We start from the raw sequence: 22393 nt of genomic DNA, 5'->3' as shown, positions 1-22393 counted from the left end.
TTGATCTTTGGCAGAAACATTTGACAGTCGGCAACAGAAACCAAAACATTGCATTAAAACAAGCGTTCAGTGCATAGTGCTGTGGAATGTGCAAAAAAACCGCAAATTGGCGTTCATAACAAGAACAACAACACCAAAATTGCAACAGGAGTGTAATATGTAAGAAACTGTCCACGCAACCTGTAAGTACAGTTCAAAATATTACTACTTAATAGGAAATACCAACCACCAGATCTGTTTATAACCTATAGGCACAGTGACAAAAATGTAAATAAAATAGCTAACATATGTACATATTACAGGCCACTGATGATGCCTTGCAGAAAATAAAGGCGTAACGCGTATGGCACTAAAATTGTGTTTTATTCAGTTGCTGTCAGACGGTCCATAAATAAAAGTTATCAATACGGCTCTGAGCACTATGGGACTCAACTGCTGAGGTCATTAGTACCCTACAACTTAGAAATAGTTAAACCTAACTAACCTAAGGACATCACAAACATCCATGCCCGAGGCAGGATTCGAACCTGCGACCGTAGCGGCCTTGCGGTTCCAGACTGCAGCGCCTTTAACCACACGGCCACTTCGGCCGGCCAAAAGTTATCAATTTACCGTAATATATATAACTTGTGTTTATAGCCTTCTCAGTATACGGTTTTTATTGACTGTATTTGAATGCTGTTGCTGCATCTTGTTCTGTAGTTTGTAGCTCTTTTATTCGGCCTTTATCAGCGTAACACAGACACTTTTATGTTTATGTTTGTTCCGTATTTCAGCCTCAAGACACACAAATGATATCAACACTGGTTTTGGCTTAAGAGGTTCTTCTAATAATAAAACAAACAAATTCTGGGTGTAAACGATAACTGTTTATGGCTCAAATGGCTATGAGCACTATGGGACTTAACATCTGAGGTCATCAGTCCACCAGAACTTAGAACTACTTAAACCTAACTAACCTAAGGTCATCACACACATCCATGCCCGAGGCATAACTGTTTACAATGTACCATAGTGAGGATAGGGAGTCATAGACGAACAAATTGATATAGGACTCCTGCAGTGTATCAAGTCTGGAAACTACTTAAAACTGGTCCACAAAAACTACCATGGCGACAGTGCATGCATTCTCTCGCCCTCTTTGTTTAGTATTAGTCCATGAGGAGAAATGAATAGTGAAACGTCCCCTTTTAACAAGTACACATGACTGTGCTTAAACTGACACACAAAATTTTTTTTTAGCGCAACGCAATCTGACTTTCAGTAATCCCTACAAAAGAATGGCCCTGACTAACATTAACCTATACCTTTCACAAACACGTACCTCACAAAAATCTTCGTTACTCGAACTACTGCAATACATCAAGCGCCACTACTGCCAGCTAAATAAAAGATTCAAACAACGGAAGGCACTAACTACTGATAGGCATAGTTAGTAAATGAAAGATTTTGATAGAGAACAAACAATGTATTTACCTCAATAGTGTTCAAAAGTCATAATGTATATAGCAGTTCATGATATCCAGTGTTACAAATTTCAAAACTCCGCCATCTCTCTCTCCACATCCACCACTGCTGGCGGCTCACCTCCAACTACGTAACGCTACGCGCTGTTCACATCCAGCTGCCCAACACTACAATAGCAGACAACAATGCAAACTAGTCACAGACTGCACACAGCACAGCCAGTGATTGTCATACAGAGCGCTACGTAACGTTGCCAATAAGAAAACATAAACAGCCTACTTACAATAGAACCTTTCTTTTAGGAAATTTAATGTAGTTTAATTTTGTACCGGAATACGTGTTCGCCTGAAGCTACTGTCTTACAGTTTTTCAAAGAGAACATAAAACGTGACCATCAAATGCATCCCCACCTCAAGACTAAACCCCCCCTCCCCGCCGCCCCACCATTCAGGATTTCTAGTCATTTGCTTATGGCACTTCCTTCTACAGCTCTAAAAAATTTACGACTCTAAGAATTATTTTCCACATTCGACTTTATTTCGTTACCTTTATTAATTTAAGCTTTGCCGTAAGGGTAATCAAAGAAAAAATACTTTTTTAAAATACAAGTAATGCAATTTCATAGTAAGAGGACCATACAGACAAAATGATTTAATTATTAAATTTATGTTGTTAAAATTCGCAAAAGTGTTAGATAAAATTTACACAGGTCAGTTTTATGAAAGAGCACGACTACGTCACTGGTGTAACAGCCCAGTCAAGACCAAAAAAGGTCAAACATGGTAAATAATTCGTAAACATTCGTACAGTTGTAGATGGGAGTGCTATCAAAAAATGGTTCAAATGGCTCTGAGCACTATGCGACGTAACTTCTGAGGTCATCAGTCGCCTAGAACTTAGAACTAATTAAACCTAACTAACCTAAGGACATCACACACATCCATGCCCAAGGCAGGATTCGAACCTGCGACCGTAGCTGTCCCGCGGTTCCGGACTGAGCGCCTAGAACTGCTAGACCACCGTGACCGGCTGCTATCAACAATTCTAAAAATCGTGACCGGTTCTGGATGAGTGCAGAGCTGGGGGTGTGTTTTTATTTCACTTTTGTAAGTTTTCCTTGAATATATCAAAAAACACGGTCTGTAGCAAAAACGTATACTCGTACAAAAGTAAACTACTTTAAATTTCCTACAAAAAAAAAAAAAAAAAAAAATCATTCGTTTTTCTCCAATAGATTACGCGAAGAGAGCGAGTCAATACAAAATCTCTCGTGACTTGCATGTGCTGTATCTTAGATGGTTTTCTTAGGTCAGTTAGAGATAATTTCCTGACTTTCACTAGTTTCCTACATCTAATTGTTCGCCTCAATTTCCTCTACACCAACGTAGTAAGTTGTAAACAGTTACCGTTTCACCATGTGTAATGAGTGCAACGCCTACTGCAGGGAATTCAGTCTATCGTGTTAGCTGGAAACCGTGCAAACACTGATAGATTGTTTTCGGTCAACCATAAACATAGCTTCTAAGGTCACATTTACAATGACCCTTTCACGTGAAGAAAATTATTTTGCAGAACAGCACACTGTAATACCAGTTACACTTTCGGAAAGTGAACATTAATCGGAAATATTCTCTTGGATGAACAGACACAACGATAGTAACTGCATAAACAATGCACGTTTGTACACGTGGGTGGAGAAGTGGCCGCAGAAGCCTAACCAGCAAGCACTGGTCCCGGCGTCTCGTAGCAATGACGACCTTGGCGTTGGGAGCCTCTGTTGATTCGCTTATTTAAGAAATCTACAATATACAGTTGAACAAATTCCTGGAAGATATCGTGTAAATCAATGAAAAACAACGAATGTATCACATTTTTTGCTAACGTTAATCGGGCTCAATGTGGCTAATGTATATGTCGTATCGCTACCCGGTTTTCAGTGCAATTTGTGAAGAAGCCGCCGTAAAGTTTTTCAGTATCAACTGCAGGCTGCTAAGCGTGGCGTGATAACATATGTGTTAGAATAACACATAAGCAAAAGAACGATTGTGTGACGGGCTAACCTCGCCCAGTGGAAACCCGCACCATGTGGCGGTAACAGCTGGAATGCGCAGGGTGATGTCACCGTACCAAAGCAAGAGCCACGTTGTTGGATGTGAGCGGGAGCTGGGTAATAGTGCAACAAATGCGCCCCAGGGTTGCATAAGTGTGTGAATTTTGAAGCAGATTCATTTACTGACCAGCAGTACCAGCACGGTGTCAGATTCACTTTTTACAACAAGATAACTGTGCAGTGCCAGCTGCAGCCATTAGTTGGAGACTGGAGTGGGCCAGTCGCCGCCTGCACTGAGCCTCCTTGTGGAAGTCGGTGCGGCAGCGCCAGACCTGCCATCCGCACCTGCCGTCGCCAGTCACTTCCAGTGAGCAGCGGCTCGTGTCCAGTCCACGGCAATCTGCCCTCTCCTCCTCAGTGGATGCAAGCGCGGCCTGATTTGCAGAGTGCGGCCGTTCCTCAGAGGAACGCCATCGCATCTGAAGTAGGAGAAGGAGTGAGGACCGTGGCCTATAGCCTGGCCACCGGCCGGAGCTGGGCCTGACCTCAGCATCGCTGGGCACCTGTGCTTGTATCTCTTCGCCAAGGCGGAAGCAGCCACCTGTGAGCCGATGCTGGCCAGGGTCACCGGAGAGAGAAGAATGTGCCTCGCAATACTAATGACGTGATGTATATGTAAAGTTGAATAAACTGTTTCTTGTCATAACTAGTGTGTCACTGAGGCCCACCTGTCAGTCACTCCACACTCACCTAAAATATGGGTGTAGTTTGTCATTAGTGTGCTTTGCTCCACTAGATCTGAAGATTATCTGCTTGTCGTATTGAAACCAGTCACCATTAATAAAAAATATAGTGACCCACATGGTATTTTTCTTCCATTATACCCAAGGAGCTAATTGTTTCCTGAGGTATACAATCAGTTATGAAATACATACCTTGTCGACACAACTCATTCCATCACTCAAAACAAACTGAACTAGTTCATGTCTTCTGTAAGGTATGTTCCCAGAGAGCTTACTGTTCACAATAAAGTACAGAAATTTCCAGTTCGCACTGAGCGAAGAAATCACTTCAAATGCAAAGATTTTTGGGTTGGATTATGAATTGTGTTGACACTGCTGGGTACATAATTTTTAGTCGGAGTCGGCGAAGCATACAGACTTTCCATAAGACAGAGGGACAGCTACTACCCTCCGTGATGCAGAGAAGTACGGGGTCAACTCGAGGTGCCAAGAGCGAGTTGTGCCCTACACCTCTAAAGTTTGTGGAAACAGAGCAGAACGGTAGAGAGCACATAGTAAATGTAATACGCAGTGAAATCATCCCCAAACAGGACAATGGTAATCCACTGATCTTAGATACGAGGGTTGAATGAAAAGTAATGCCTCCACCTTCGATAATTGGGTTTCGATGGGATAATTGTAATAAATCAGACGCAGAAGTAATCCTTAGAACGTGATCTTTATTTACCAATATTCACTTTTCCACAAAATCACCAACCTATTGGATGCATTTCTGCCAACGATGAACAAGTTTTCTGAAGCCGTCACGGAAGAAGTCGACATTCTCTTTCCGCAACCACAGTCTCACAGTTCTCTCAACGTCTTCATCAGAAGCATAATGATGTCCCCGCAGATCGCCTTTCATTATCGGGAATAGATGGAAGTCAGACGGTGCTAAATATGGACTGTTTGGAGGATGCCGTACGGTGATGAGATTCATTCTCTGAAGTCCTGCTGTGGTGGCACGTGAAGTGTGTGGTTTGGCATTGTCATACTGCAGGAAAACATTTCCCTTTTCCTTCCTTGTGAAATGCCAATTGAGCTTGCAATTTCTCTCTGAGTGATACGACGATCGTCGTCAACCGATCTCTCAATATTGTCTGTGAAACTCGGTGGTTGCTGTCACAGGACGTCCAACTCTTCGTCACGCAGGTCAGATGTTCCTGCCTCAACATCTTTAAACTTACTCGCCCAGCGACACACAGTACTCACAACACAATTACCGTAAACTGCTTTTATTCTCCGATGATCCTCCTTTGGGGTGACACCTGCTGTCAAGAATTCAGTGACTGAATGTTGCTTAAATCGCATTGACCTACCGTCTGCGCAGGGTTCCATATATTACACTGTAACAACACAGCTGTTCAATGTTCATGCTTCCCGCCAACTGGAGCTGTAAAGGAGAGGCTATGGAACAAGCCAGTACCTAGCACATACCAATGCTGCCAATTATTGAAGAGTTACGATGGTGGAGGCATTACTTTTCAGTCAACCCTCCTATTTATCGACTCTTGTGAGTTACAAATAATACATCAGAAAATGCGTTCCTAGTGGACACGTATGAGACACGATTGGATGACGAGTAGTGCGGTCTGCATTACCGTCAATTATAGTCAACGCAAATCTTAAATAAAGTGGTTTATTCGCCCCCAACATAGCATAAGAAATCTCTATAGTTGTCTCTATGCAGGATTTTAGCAGTGCATATAAAATATACAGAAACTGTTGTACATTCCTATAGATGTCCCAATCTAAAATTATGATCATTTGCACTGTGCAACTTTTTTGTTGTTGTTTAGCTTCCGACAAGTTTGATGCTGCCCGTCATCACCTTCTCTCCTGTACCAAATGAGAGTACACTTACACACAAGTATCCGACAGTTTCTTGGTTATATTCGAACCTTTCTCTTCCCCACGAAGTTTTGTTCTCTGGGTTCCATCTAGAACCGTAGAAGTTATTCACAGATCTCTTACCACCTGAACTGACACCCGTTCCCTTCTGATAGTCAGCGCTTTCCACACATTCGTCAGTTAATCGACTATGCGCAGGATCTCCTCACTACTTATCTTACTCGTCCACTTAATTTTCAGCGTCAGCCCGTAGCACCACATCTTCAGCGCTTCGCTTCTGTGACAAAACTGACAAATCTTTCTTTCATGTGATATCACTGTTTCATTACGTCTGTTTTTCATTTTCCAATAATAATCAGCTTTCACATTCAATCGTCACTAACGAGAAATTAAGCAGGAGTTTTCCGATAAAATTAATCATATAACTGAGCGTCTGAAGTGGGGAGGTAGGAAGTTGACGTTATTTATTAATAATAATAATTTAAGATTTTTTATTGGCTCGCATTAGAGCTCTACGATGAAGCTTCTTTTTTTTTTGACATTTTGCTGCTCCCGCGTGTCCAGTTAAGGTTAGGAAGATACAGTACGTTTTATGGTACACATACGACGAATTTAATTACATTTTTTATGGAAATTCAGTTGCAGTAGTGAAGAGAATATATCACAGCTAAAGTTGCACTGCCCCGGTAGTATTATTTCCCCTGATGAACGCCACTTTTGACTGTGACCGAAACATTATGTAGTCTCCAACCTAAGAAGAATGTTTTTAAAATTATCTTCAGTCGAAATTAAAAGGGGGCGGGAGGGGGGGTTGCTATTACCGCGACACATTAGCACACACGGAACAATTGTGTGGAGTCGGACTTCAGCCGTGAATTTCGAGATGGTGTACATGAACTGTCCCTAAAGGACGTCGTATTTTGATGTTTGAGGATTCTAGGACTTACGCAACAGCCGATGACCATCACAGTGCCTAATATACAGGGTGTCAATAATTAGAGTTCCAGTTTCAGAACACTGCAGAAAGAGAACCAATTCAGAGAATGACGTCAAATTTGGACAGCGTATTACTGAAGAAGGGAAACGTCATGGGACGAAAAAATTTAACGAAAGTTTTACGAAGAGATAAGGCGGTAAACGTCTTAAAGCAAATGCGGTCGCCTACAGATGCCACATGAATCACAATTCGACTGCTATGGTTTGAGTTGCACATTAAACCATCCGTACTACTGAATGTCCATGACTGTTAAAGTTCGACAATCAACAGTTGTGGCACTGCTAGGAAAGTCCAGAAACAACAGAAAGGTCGTACCACATCGGTTTTTAACTGTTCTGGACCCAAAAAACGCACGAAAACTAAGTTAAACCGGTTTTTAATTGTCCTGGAGCCGAAAACCGCATAAAAAACAAAATGACATCGATTTCTAATTGTAATAAGACTGGGGCAAGACATATGCAATATGCTGTCCATCTTTTTCTGCCATAAATTGAAATCGAGAAACAACATGTTCTACAGTAGAACGGAGTATCTCAGCGGTCACATAGAAAATGTTAATTTTAAATTAACAACAGCCTCAGTTTCAATCTTTACCTAGATTTTTACATTGCAACTGAGGTTGTTGTTAATTTAAAAGTAATATTTATACAGTTGCTGACAGGTCCGTGAAATGTTGAAAATATCAACATTCAGAATGCTTTGCACACTGAGTGCCTTCAGTTCTGGTACGTTGGTAACTGGAGCAATGAACACAACGTCATTCAGATAACCCCGCAGCCAGAAGTCGCACGGATTAAGATCAAGTGATATCGACGGCCAGGCTGTGGGGATATAACGCCTGATAATTCTAATACTTCTGAGATGCACCTGCAGGAGTCGCTTCACTGGCTGTGCAACGGGCGGAGGAGCGCTGTGTTGCATAAAAATATTACTTCCCAAACACCCACAGTGTTGAAGGAAAAAGTCTCCTCGTATTAACAGTGACGGTACAGTTAATAAGATCTGCGGGACTAATTTCCTCGAAAAAACACGGCGCTACAATGCCGTCAAGCCGGCCGAAGTGGCCGTGCGGTTAAAGGCGCTGCAGTCTGGAACCGCAAGACCGCTACGGTCGCAGGTTCGAATCCTGCCTCGGGCATGGATGTTTGTGATGTCCTTAGGTTAGTTAGGTTTAACTAGTTCTACGTTCTAGGGGACTAATGACCTCAGCAGTTGAGTCCCATAGTGCTCAGAGCCATTTGAACCAATGCCGTCAACCCCCACCACACGGTTACCTTTGCAGAATGAATTGGTACCGGTTGATGTGTGTGCGAATTTTTAGTTGTTCATATTCAGCAATTCTGCGTATTGACCAGTCCTTGGAGATGAAATGGGCTTCGTCTGTACAAAGAATGTTCCATGACTATTTATTGTCAACTTTTGTCCACTTCCATACGAGCAAGAAATTCCAGAGCGAATGTTTTTCTTGTTGGCAGGTCATCAGGAAGCAATTCCTGAACATGGGTGATTTTGTATAGACAGCAATTCGGGATGTTTCGTAAGATTTCATCCACCGTGCTTGCAGGCAAGTCCTACGTTCGGGCAATTTACCGCGCTCCGTATATTTACACACCATCGTTCTACTCCTCCTGCCATGCTGTGGCCACATCTTTGACAGACGTCAGATCAACTGTTTTCCACTCTCCACCACAACGGACCTCAAAAGAACTAGTGTTTTTCAACTTCGTGATTATTTCCCCCAGACCCTTAGCAGACATCGGACCAATGCCTTTTTTCACATCCTTGAGTGTAGGGAGCTTCTGGAGGGATTCTGGAGCACAGTCACCTTTATTGTGAAAGAAATTTACCAGCAGCGCACGATCCTTCGTGGAGACAGAAAATTTGGGTGTCTCGGAGAAACTGAGAAACAGCAGTGTGCCATGCCATCTATTTGTCAAATTTTTGTTTTTTGTTTCATGGCATTTCATCCTGCGTCAATAATAATCTCTTCGAATTTGACGTCATTCTGAGAAGTGGTTCTCTTTCTACAGCGTTTTGAGTCTGGAACTTAATTATGGACGCTCTGTAGATATAGGACGTCGATGGACTCAGTCAGCTGAAAAATTTGAACAAGAATAGTTCCAAACACTATACAGATTTATGTTTCTGTTTCAAATGCCATGTATAGCCATATTGTTTGAAGTTATATCTTCGGGGTTCTCTCGCCACTGTGTTGTGCAGTCTGCTGTGTTTTCTTTCCAGTGTTAGACTGACATGTTGAATTATATAGGGTGTCAGGGGGTACAAGAGCAAATATTTCTACTGATGATTGAGGTCAGTCTACTGAACAACATTAAGTCAGCATTTACTGCTTTTGCTAATTAATACATTGAAGCGCCGAAGAAACTGGTGTAGGCTTGCGTATTCGAATATAGATATATGTAAACGGCATAATACGGCATTGCGGTCGCCAACGCCTATATAAGGCAAGTGTCTGGCGCAATTGTTAGATCGGTTATTGCTGCTACAGTGGCAGTTTGTCAAGATTTAAGTGAGTTTGAACGTAGTGTTACAGTCGTGGCACGGAAAGTCTATACTGACAGGTGTGGTTCACTTCATGGCACAGTTACCGCCATGCAGAAAACATCAGGTAGTATATTTTGTGATGTGTTAGTGATGTGTTTGCGGGAAACCTGTTCGACACAGAGGAAAAACAACTCAAACACTGAAGTGGGTACATATTACGGTACCACTGATGATAACATATGCACCTGTGTTCCCAACACCGTGTATGTATAATGGCTGCACTTCCGTACTAACGGTTGGTGTGAGACCTTGCTGCAAGTGCGTAGTCATTTGAATGACTGTCGTGTAACATAGTGTACTTGTGTGAAGAATAAATATTTGTTCTCACAGTGTCCTGGATCTAGTTACTACTGCCGTGGTTACTGAGTAGGCGCACATATTTTGCACAATTTTGTATTATAGGTGCTTTAAAGATGGTCATCAGACTTTTTTAATTCTTGACAGTGATTTTACTTGTTATTTGGCTTAAATGAAAAGATCCTTTGAAAACTCGCATATTATAGTAATTCAATACCAAAGTGTTGATGATAAATGGATTCACTATTTAATTCTTTTTTATTAATTTCGACCCGTTCATGGATAGATAAATGGCAGGGAGTGGCTCACACTTACTAAAATAATCAAGTAATTTCTTAAATAAATAATGTTTGTTAATACATTACTCTTGTTTGGCACGCTTGACAATGGCTTAGTGTGTAAGGTCTGTTCTGATTCTTTTACTCGACCGTGAATATCTCTTTAAATGTAAACTTCTTTTATCGGACTTGGAAAATACACTCCTGGAAATGGAAAAAAGAACACATTGACACCGGTGTGTCAGACCCACCATACTTGCTCCGGACACTGCGAGAGGGCTGTACAAGCAATGATCACACGCACGGCACAGCGGACACACCAGGAACCGCGGTGTTGGCCGTCGAATGGCGCTAGCTGCGCAGCATTTGTGCACCGCCGCCGTCAGTGTCAGCCAGTTTGCCGTGGCATACGGAGCTCCATCGCAGTCTTTAACACTGGTAGCATGCCGCGACAGCGTGGACGTGAACCGTATGTGCAGTTGACGGACTTTGAGCGAGGGCGTATAGTGGGCATGCGGGAGGCCGGGTGGACGTGCCGCCGAATTGCTCAACACGTGGGGCGTGAGGTCTCCACAGCACATCGATGTTGTCGCCAGTGGTCGGCGGAAGGTGCACGTGCCCGTCGACCTGGGACCGGACCGCAGCGACGCACGGATGCACGCCAAGACCGTAGGATCCTACGCAGTGCCGTAGGGGACCGCACCGCCACTTCCCAGCAAATTAGGGACACTGTTGCTCCTGGGGTATCGGCGAGGACCATTCGCAACCGTCTCCATGAAGCTGGGCTACGGTCCCGCACACCGTTAGGCCGTCTTCCGCTCGCGCCCCAACATCGTGCAGCCCGCCTCCAGTGCTGTCGCGACAGGCGTGAATGGAGGGACGAATGGAGACGTGTCGTCTTCAGCGATGAGAGTCGCTTCTGCCTTGGTGCCAATGATGGTCGTATGCGTGTTTGGCGCCGTGCAGGTGAGCGCCACAATCAGGACTGCATACGACCGAGGCACACAGGGCCAACACCCGGCATCATGGTGTGGGGAGCGATCTCCTACACTGGCCGTACACCACTGGTGATCGTCGAGGGGACACTGAATAGTGCACGGTACATCCAAACCGTCATCGAACCCATCGTTCTACCATTCCTAGACCGGCAAGGGAACTTGCTGTTCCGACAGGACAATGCACGTCCGCATGTATCCCGTGCCACCCAACGTGCTCTAGAAGGTGTAAGTCAACTACCCTGGCCAGCAAGATCTCCGGATCTGTCCCCCATTGAGCATGTTTGGGACTGGATGAAGCGTCGTCTCACGCGGTCTGCACGTCTAGCACGAACGTTGGTCCAACTGAGGCGCCAGGTGGAAATGGCATGGCAAGCCGTTCCACAGGACTACATCCAGCATCTCTACGATCGTCTCCATGGGAGAATAGCAGCCTGCATTGCTGCGAAAGGTGGATATACACTGTACTAGTGCCGACATTGTGCATGCTCTGTTGCCTGTGTCTATGTGCCTGTGGTTCTGTCAGTGTGATCATGTGATGTATCTGACCCCAGGAATGTGTCAATAAAGTTTCCCCTTCCTGGGACAATGAATTCACGGTGTTCTTATTTCAATTTCCAGGAGTGTATTTAATCACCGATGAAAGTGTTCGTACTGGATTATTTATGTGCATTTAATGAACACGGAATCTTTCGCCATATCAAGGCGCAGTAAAGCTGAGGATGACTTTTGACACAGAATGAAACAAATATTAAGTAATATCACACACAAACAACAAATTTATAATGGGACTTACATTAAACCAGTTACTGTATGCAACAATATGGGAATGCGCCTAATGTGATTACGTGTCTACAAATTATAAAAGACAACGGAGTTGTGCCGTATAAATCTGCCGTAGTCGCAGAAAATCGCCAGCCTCGGCTCGCTTCTAAAACGGAAAGGCGCCATTTGCTTCACAAGAACGATTGAGGGACTTAATTCTACATTTGTTTCTGCGTCTGTATCCTACAGTCGATACAACCATTCATAGTACTTTATTTTAACTGATACTTTATTTATTTGTTTATTACGTTCCCCCTGAATCGCGAGGCAAAAGGACGCACCTGCAGGAGTGCATTCACCCTAAAGCACATCTTATTCTCTGGTTACAAGTGATGTTCGCATACAGTGCAAGGTACACAAATTTAAGTATGCCGGGTGCGTCATGTACATTTCAATGGTCGCAACAGTTGCCGCACGCATGGGTAGTCATGTAGTCTCTAGTGCGGTTAAGACCTGTTACGTTACCAGTCCATCTCGCAACGTACTGTTGACAGTTTATTAGCAGTTCCGTGTCTGTGTGTGTGTGTGTGTGTGTGTGTGTGTGTGTGTGTGTGTGTATGTGAAAATCATCAGAGCAACAGAACACTACATGCAGTATTCAGAAGAAACTATCTACTTACATCTATAATAGGTAAAATAATCTTAAAGCTATTATATCTGTTTATACAAATACAATTAATTTTGGTTGAGTGTCTTATTGGACAGAACTTGTTGCTTTTAGATTGTTTCTTGATTACAGATTTCCATTCTTTGTACGGCGGGTCGTCGTTCAATGTTCATACACACAACATGTATAGAATAATAATGCAGAGGTAAGTTTTTTTTTTCTAGTTTTTGTTTGCTACGCAAACGTTGTTGCACATCGATATTATTGTTCGCTGTTTCATATCAGCTACGTGACTTTGTTCACACGCTGCGTTGTTAATTTAAACTTATCTTCACTGCTTTCCTAGGTCTTGCGTCGTGTGAATGAAGAGCAGTGGATAACTATTCTACAATATCTTGTTTCGTGAAGGCATGGAATGAGACTTCAGACGGCAACGTTCTGGCATCGCTCCACGATTAATTCAGGTGAGAGGCCGTCGCATTCCGAGAACATTTCGTTCTTTGAAATCTCATCCTAAAGACCTCCACATGTAGAGTTGTCTTCAGTGCTTATGCGTTGCGACCACTGGTCCAACAGTTTAGGTGTTTCTAATTTGCGATGAACGAAAAACGCCAATGCAGTTTCACATACACTGTCCCATCGCAATTATAGACTATATTGCGAGGTACAAAGAATGGTTTTAACGGTTTTACACAAATGTTTCAGCGCGATTACAATCACTGTGATGTACGAAAATGTCCCTTCACCCTCCCTTTTACATTAGTCTTCTGCTTTTACCCATATTTTTAACGTATTACAAATTCCACTTTACATTCATTTACAAATATTTACAAATTTTATAGATTTCTCGATCAATCTTTCTTTTAGCAAATGATGTCACCTGAAACTAGAAAGATTAGACACGGCATCTCGATAACATCAGCAGAAAAGCTCAAGCGCATATATACTAATGGATAAACGTCTTACGAAACAAATTTTAGTTCAAACATACAGAGATTTCGCGTTTTGTTTGTGTGCAGTTTGTGTATATGGCCTTGACTTGACGTCATCAGAATTTATTCTACATGACGTGTACCTAATCTACTTCAAGCGTGAAGTGTTTCTCGTTTAGGGTACACGTCTATCAGTCATAGATTGGCACCGGTCGACGGCACAGTTTGTCAGTTTCACTATGTCATTAATATTTTTTGAATGGCTTATGCGTAGATATCGTTATAAAATTTGCGTTAATATCCCTTTCTGATATAAGGTGAAGATCAAACCTCTTATGTCCTCCTTTCTCTTCTGTCTCCTGAAGGCTGGTTCTGCTGAAAATGAAATTTCTAATGCTATCTACATTTCCTACTGAAGAGGTGTGCAGTATGTATACTTCACTGCATTTTGTTTACTTACCCGTTACAGATAAACATATTACTTAGAATCAAATACTCTCAGATCTCTGTGTGCATAAGGTCCAGTGATTATTTGTTGTCTGGTTTTCTATTACGTATGCACCAGGATGCGACATATTAACAATTACATATGGGACTTCGTATAGCAGACGCCACTTTGCATTACACTGGTTCATTGTAAGAAATCTGTGGTGAGTACGCTACAGTACTTGCATGCCTTCTTTAAATTCTTGTCTTCTATCTATTGCATTAGCGTAAAACCGGTTACTGTAACTAGCATTCTGTTCTAGCTTCGTAAAACCATCCCTAATCTTTTCATTATACGACACCTGTTAGTTTGTAAATTTCGGCAACGGGTTGGCATATTCATTAGATTTCTTGGGTTATACATTAGCTCTTGAGGAATGTAATTAGTATCATATATGCTGAGATTATTGTGCACGTCTTCAAAAAGAGTTAAATACCTTACCCAATTAGAATGTTATGTAGGTAAGTATGTCTTCATTAATCTGTTCGGTTTCCTGAAAATCCGTCTATGGGATTAGATTGAGGGCTATGTTTCGATATAAAAATGCTCTTAATATCAAAAGAAGTAGTACGTGGCGTTGTAGATGAAACTGACTTTGGTTTTCCCACGTGACGAATGTAATCACATGAAAGTCGTCAGATGATAGTGTCTGCAGTCGCAGACTTTATGGTGTAAAGCTTAACATGATTAGAAAATATGTCACAAAAGGCTAATACATAATTTACACAGCTGCTGCTGGTCGAACGGGGTCCACTTATGTCTGTACTAACGTTTCCCATAGGTTTACTGAGTTTAAGGAACGAAAATCTGTCTTTGACGATGAATTCTGTAGTTTAGCTTTTGACATGATACACAAGTTTTGAGTATGTTGTGAGACTTTCTCCTGATGTTAGTAAAATAACAGTATGTTCTGAGTTTTACTTGACACTTCTTCGTTCCATGTCCCTAAACTGACTGTGTATGTCGTATTAATTTGTGTTCTGAATACTTGCGTATATATACACACCAGTTAGAGCCATTCGGATGTCGTGATTCTTCAATTTCTCCAGGCATATTTTATGACGAAGTAAATCTCGGGTGAACAGCCTGGTCTGAGCGTGCATAGGACACAATATTTCGGCAATCGACCACGTTGCCATCATCAGGTGCGCTGATGTACTGACCGGCGGTGGGCCGACGCCAGGTATATATAGGACAATCCCCCTCCCCCTCCCCCCTCAGGCGCTTCGTATGAGTCGGTGCGGTCCGCGCCCCACGCGCGGTCCAGGTACAGCATCCGTTCTCCCGCCGTCTGGGCGCTGCGTCCTAGGTCTTCTCGTTCAGGAGGGTCTGCCGGCACCGCTCTCGTTATTCTTCCGTCCTCCCCCGAAGTCGGTACGCTCTGGGAAATATCCTTTTTCTTCTTAATCTGGGTGATCGCTGGTTCCCACGCCTTGCTAAGGATGTAATGTATATCACGCTCATACCAGGCTGTTCACCCGAGATTTATTTCGTCATTTGGATGTCAATAATAGAATAACACATCTTGATATATTCTATAATGGCAAGACAGTGGATAATTGATTAGACAGCAAGGTCCTTACCTTGTTCCAGTGCGGATCGACTTTTGTAAATCTGCCATGTTTTTACACACATCATTGTAGTACCGGTAATATTGTTTATCCTGTATTGAAAGTACTCTGTAGTCGTTTTCATGTTCTAGATCAGTGTTACAGTCATTCAAACCTTGTGGAAGACCAGACAAAGCGTCAGCAATGATGTCCTTTCCTTTAATAAACCAATGAGTAATTCTGCATCGACGAAGCTCATGTCAATGGTGGAAATGGAGTTAACATCTAAAAATTATTCCAGTTGTTTCTCTAAGTTGTTCGGCTTTGTGCGCACTGGTAATATAATCTCATTTATAGCTTGGGTATCTAACACCAATTTATCATCAGTCTAATGTGTGCGTTAGGCTTCGTTACAACAAATAACGGACTATGATAAGGAGATGTAAAAGGTTCTATAATCTTCCACTGCATCATCCATTTGTGCGTTAGGCTTCGTTACAACAAATAACGGACTATGATAAGGAGATGTAAAAGGTTCTATAATCTTCCACTGCATCATCCATTTGATTTGACGCCACACCGTAGGTCGGTGAGTAAAGGAACATTCTAAGGCTTATGAAAGAAAATCTGGTGAAGCCTGACTTGAATTTTGTAAATATACGTCTTAATGGCACCCGGTCGTTCTACAAAAATCTTTACATAACATATCTAACCCTGTTATATAATTAGCAACTAGATTTTGGACCACGAGGAATGGCCATTGTACTGTTCAGTTACCTGCCTTAATGGTCACTTAAACTTATTTCGTAGCCTTACTTGGCTATTTCCTATGGCAGTCAAAATCTTACGGAAGCTCAGGCAATAGTTCTCATACTATCATATTCTTATAAAAGTTGTGCCATAAAACACTCACAGCAGCTCCTGTATCCAAGACAATACTGAATGGAATACCGCCTACTATCCTAGTAGTTGTAGCTAAAACTCCTTCATTGGCCAATGATCGACATTGTGTGTTTTCCTCCAATAGTTCATTGGATAAATTCTCATCGTTATTATAGACCACGAACAATAGTGAGTGTTGCTTAAAATTAGTTACAATATCGTCATTGTATTGTCCTTCTGTGGGTGTATTAAACAATGATTCAGTACCGATATCGTCCCCCAAACTTTCATCAGCCTCGACCTCATGGTGAGTATCTTTAGTTTGATCGAAGATGTATTCGTTGCTAGTGAAAGTTTAGTTTTCCTGATACTTCAATTATCTTCACGTTCGGGTTGTGCCGATTCCAATGTCCAATATGTTACAGTTTTTGTGGTTTCAGCATCGTGACTTACCTGCTGATTGCTAGGTAAAGTCCAGTTTTGGTTTTGCTTTCGGCACTTGCCACAGACGTGTTTTACATGTTCCTGCTGTGGTGGTGGATCAGTGTTTTGCTACTTATTTCCGTAAGTAGTGTTCCTGTTTTGTTGTTGTTTATGTCTTGGCTGATAGTTGTTATTGTTCATATTCCAATTCCAATTGTTTCCGTTTCTATGTTACCATTATTGTTTCGCCACCTCTTGTTTGGGTTACTGCCTAAGGTATATGTGATGATGCTCATGTTAGAATGTGTCTGCTGGTTTTTGGAAGCAGGCTGTGGGTTCTACCGTGCTATGTAACCGAACGCAGCTGGCACGCCAGGAATGTGTTGGATAACCTGTGTGTCTTGCATGCCACTCAAGTAATGTTTGTGGTTGTTGTTTTGCCACACGCACCGTTGATCTTCATAAAGCAAATCAACTGAATCCAGCACTGTTAAAAAGTATTCCACTTCGTTTCCCGGAAAGTATAGTAGTTTCTCTTTGATGTAGGCTGTTAGTCTAGCTTTTAATGCGCGGAGCATATCACGGGCGGCAACGTGTTCGTCAAGAAAAGGTGTCATATTTGGGTATTTCTCAAAATATCTTCGTAAATTACCAAATTTGGCATTGAAAAGCTATGGTTCCATGATCTCTTTTCTGAGACCCTCTCGAACAGTTTGAGACCAAAATTGGGCCACGAAAGCTTTTTCGAATTCTTCATAGGTTTCGCATATGTCGCCTTCGTTACCTTCCTCGGCTTTATTATATGCTCAGACAGCTGCGTCTCCTTGGATATAACGTACTACATAGTCCGCCCCGGTAGCTGAATGGTGCCGGCATGGTACCTCAGCGAGTTCGGTCAGAGACCTGGCTGGTTTCTGTAATAAAAAAAAACCTGAGAGAATGGTTCAACAACGAACTTCAATGGTTATCATCTGACGTCCGCTGCGACCAAATACAATGAACAAAATAGAAAAAAATTCGTCAGCGTGACGGACTGCCGTCCTAAAGGGCCCTGGTTCGATTCCCGGCTGGGTTGGGGATTTTCTCTGCTCGGGGACTGGGTGTTGTGTTGCCTTCATCATCATTTCATCCCCATCTGGCGCGCAGGTCGCCCAATGTGGCGTCGAATCTAGTAAGACCTGCACCAAGGCGGCCGGACCTGCCCCGTAAGTGGCCTCCCGGCCAATTACGTCAAACGCTCATTTCCATTTATTTCTACTACATATAAAATTCTTTTCCATTCACTCCATGATCTGGGGAACACGTTTCTGAATGATTTGAGAAAAGTCACAGGGTGTACACTACATTTTTCCGGAATAATCGGTTGAAATTTGCAATGTTTGATTAGGCTTTCTTCTTCTTTACCACCGTGATATCTCTTTCCTTCACTGTCATTATTGCAGTGCTCACCTACTGAACGCGAGGGAAGGTATTGTCCATAGATATCATGATTGTAATTTGGTGATGCGTATGCTGGTAAGATTCTTTGACAATACGGTGTGTATGGTGTGTACATGGAATACGTGTCATACCTGTATGGATTATCATTTCCATATTAAACATTTTGACAGTGACCGTTCTTTCAGCCCGGGTTATTATTATTATTATTGTATGCATCAATTACCGTGATACACATTTAGCAAAACAAAGAAATATATATAAAAATGAACATATGAAACTATATATAGCACAAATTTTAAAACGGCTCAGACTACACTCGGATGTTGATGGACTCGATCCAGCGGAGTGCCTCGTGGGATGCTTGATGGAGCTTCTCAATGCCACCAGGAAAGCGTCTGATTGGAGAGTCATTCACAATGTGGCTCATAGTTTGGGTGTCACCGCAGTCACACACTCACACACACTGTCACTTGAAAAGCCCCACTTGTGCAAGTTGTATTTGCACCTACCCTCTTCGGTCCGATATCTGTTTAACTGCACCCACACCTCCCTCGGTTGGTGGAAGCCTGGAACTGGAACTGTTGGATTGTTTACAAGTTCGTGGTTTCGGTTTCTTGTAGCTTGCTACTCACGTTTCCACTTTGCGTCCTGGTCGAATCCTGTGGATAGTATTTGGACTCCCATTTCACATGCTGGTCTTCTAGATTTGAGGCGTTTCCTGGGCTGTGATAGCAAATCGTCATGAAGTCCGGGTGCACATAGTCATTAAATTATTTTTGCTGTGCTGCGCTACTTTGTGCTGCATTAGCTATGATGTGTTTATTATTTTTAACAAATTCAGTCACGGTGTCATGCTAAAGTGTACGTAATTTTTCATCTATACGTTGATCGAAGTATTGCTCTTCTCGTCAATCCAATTGTGAAATTCTACGTTTATGTTTGCGAAATGGTTGTCTGTGTCTAACTGAAGCTTGTCTGTTAATTGTTTGGTCAATGTGTCTACCTTGTCTTCAATTTGTGTAACCCTCGTGGTTGTTGATTCATGTACTGACGGGCAAGACTTCACTCGAGTCGCAACAGCTTCGATCGTGGCGTCTTAACTGTTTGACTTCACTCTGAATGATTTTTACGTTCTTGGTTGGTTTTTCCTGTTGTAAATTTAGTTCGGAAAATTTTTGATCAAGCTGTCACCTGTACGCTCAGTCTTGCGTTTATTTCGTTTATCCTTTCGTATAAAGTGTCGTGACTGGTTTTTAGTGTTATCAGATCGGTCTTAATCTCGTCATGTCCCGTTTTTAGTACTGTCATATCGGTTTGTACGTATGCTCGTAGTCACTGTCCTTTTTACTTTTGATCATATGATATTGTATTGATGTCGTACCTGCGCCACTGTCTTTTTCGTTTTCGGTCATTTGTTTGATTATAATACTAACCATATTAGCAATATTTGCCGATTTAAACTGCTCTGCCCGTGCCACGCCATCTGACATGGCGTCATGATAAACAACTGCGTTGGACGTTTAATAATTGCATATTGATTGGCACGTCAACAAAACTACCGTCACTAGACATTTCAACTATTGATTGCTCATTAACAAGACATAATTCGGTCATTTTGTACAATAGTGTAAGTCTATAGTTGTAGTAGACAGTTCGGTAAAACAAATTGCAGTTCGCGATTTTGAGCAAAAGTGATTGCTTTAATTTCGGAAAATTTATATCGAAGCTACCAAGCAAACTACAACTATGGAATGCGCTTGAACTATGGTGCTAAGGTAGAAATGTGGTATCTTGGTTGGGATATTATTTTTTCAAAGCAGATTCCGTGTTTCATCACAATTTCCATTAAATTGCTTTCCAGTTGGGTTGTTACAATTTTTTAAATGTTAATAGCTCCTCATGCGTGTTCTCATCGTCCATACAATAAAGAAACGTAATATAGTACATACAATAACTGGTCCAGACGCGAAGAGGCCACATTATTTTTTTTTAATTAGTTGTGATGGGATTGCGCATGGATAATTGTCAGGAAGCGAACCACACTTATTAAAATAATCAAGAAATTTATTAAATAAATAATAATTGTTAATACGTTTCTCTTGTTTGGTGCGCTTGACAGGGGCTTTCTGTGTAGGGTCTGTTCTGATGCTTTTATCGACCGTCGATACTTCTTCAAATTAAGACTTCTTTTATCGGAGCCGGCCGAAGTGGCCGTGCGGTTAAAGGCGCTGCAGTCTGGAACTGCAAGACCGCTACGGTCGCAGGTTCGAATCCTGCCTCGGGCATGGATGTTTGTGATGTCCTTAGGTTAGTTTGGTTTAACTAGTTCTAAGTTCTAGGGGACTAATGACCTCAGCAGTTGAGTCCCATAGTGCTCAGAGCCATTTGAACCATTTTTTTTATCAGACTTCGAAAACATGGCTCGCACTGGACTATTTATCTACGTTTAATGAGCACGGAACCTTTGAACATGTCAAGACGCAGTATAGCTGAGGGTGACTTTCGACATAAAATGAAAGAAATATTAAGTAATATCACACACAAACAATAAATTTACAATGAGGCTTATATTAAATCAATTTCTGTATGCAACAATATGCACGTCTGCCTAGTATGATTGCGCCTCTACATAGTACAAATGATAATGGATGTGTGTCGTATAAATATGCCGTAGTCGCAGAAAAGTGCCCGTCTTGGCTCTCTTCTAAAACAAAGAAGTACCGTACGCTTCAGAAAAACGGTTGGGAGACCTAATTCTACTTTGTTTCTGCAGCTGTACCCTACAGTCGATACAAACGTTTAGAGTACTTAATTATTACTGATTACTTAGTACTTAATTTTTATTTATATATTTATTTATTACGTTTCAAATATTTTGTATGTAAAATTCGTTCTGTCTGCAGATGTACCTTTTTTTAAATCGTGAGAGTGGTTTCACATGTTATTTGGCTTACATGAAAAGCTGCTTCGGAAACTCAGTGTAGTCGCATTCTGTAATAACTCAGTGTTGATGATAAATGGATAAACTAGTAAAGGGTGTCGTTAATTCTAAATCAGCCAATCAGATTTCTGTTAATAAACTGAACTTGTTGTATGGATTATGTTATATTGATGCATGAATAATGGTCCATGTGTGTGAACCAAGCAGCCAACCACTCGCACACGCCACAATGCTAACTGTAACCTATCAAATGCAAACATACTTCTAGATGTATATCACTTGACCTGACCATAGTAGACACCGCCAGAGTTTTTCCTGTGAGGATGAGAACATAGGAAGAAACTCGTCACTGAAATTCACTGAGAGGTTTCTGCAAGTGAATTTTTTTCTGACTCATCGTTTCATAAGCCGGTATCATGGTCATCCGCCGTAGCGTAAATGGTCCTAGTAGCTTACTACATGAGCCTACGACGCCTTATAGCGACGACGCATGTCCACGGTTGATATCCCACTCCGTTCAGTATTCTGAGGTGTGCGAATGGGTCACAATAACAGCTTACGTCCGTAGTAATTTCGTAGGATTTAGTGGCCTGAGTCAGTTTCCATTTTTTTTTTTTTGGGGGGCTGCAGACGCGGTAACATTTCGATCACTATCAAAAGTGGCCATCAGGGTATTTAAATCTACTGGAATGACATAAGTCTAAATCCGAAATGTTACCGAGAGAGTTGGGCAGTGTTTAGCATAGTAAACCCATATTTGGGGGTTTGGGACTCGGGCGGTTTCAGGCAAGGGCAGTACGCCTTCCCTTAAGGTCTTGGTGGAAGAGTAAAGACATGGTTCAAGTTTTTACCGTCACTGCATCATCATGATAAGGTCCTGCGTTCCAGGTTTTCCGCAGGACTGTGGAGATGAGGAGATTCCGCTTCTTCTCGTGTAATGAGGTCTACAGTCGTTCATTCCATTTTTGGGAATTGGATTCAGCCCTGTCTGCGGCCAGAGTCAATGTTCGAGGACCGGATCAGA

Source organism: Schistocerca americana, chromosome 5 (genome assembly GCF_021461395.2).
Source record: "Schistocerca americana isolate TAMUIC-IGC-003095 chromosome 5, iqSchAmer2.1, whole genome shotgun sequence".
NCBI lineage: Eukaryota > Metazoa > Arthropoda > Insecta > Orthoptera > Acrididae > Schistocerca > Schistocerca americana.
Note: the sequence above shows the minus strand (reverse complement) of the source record.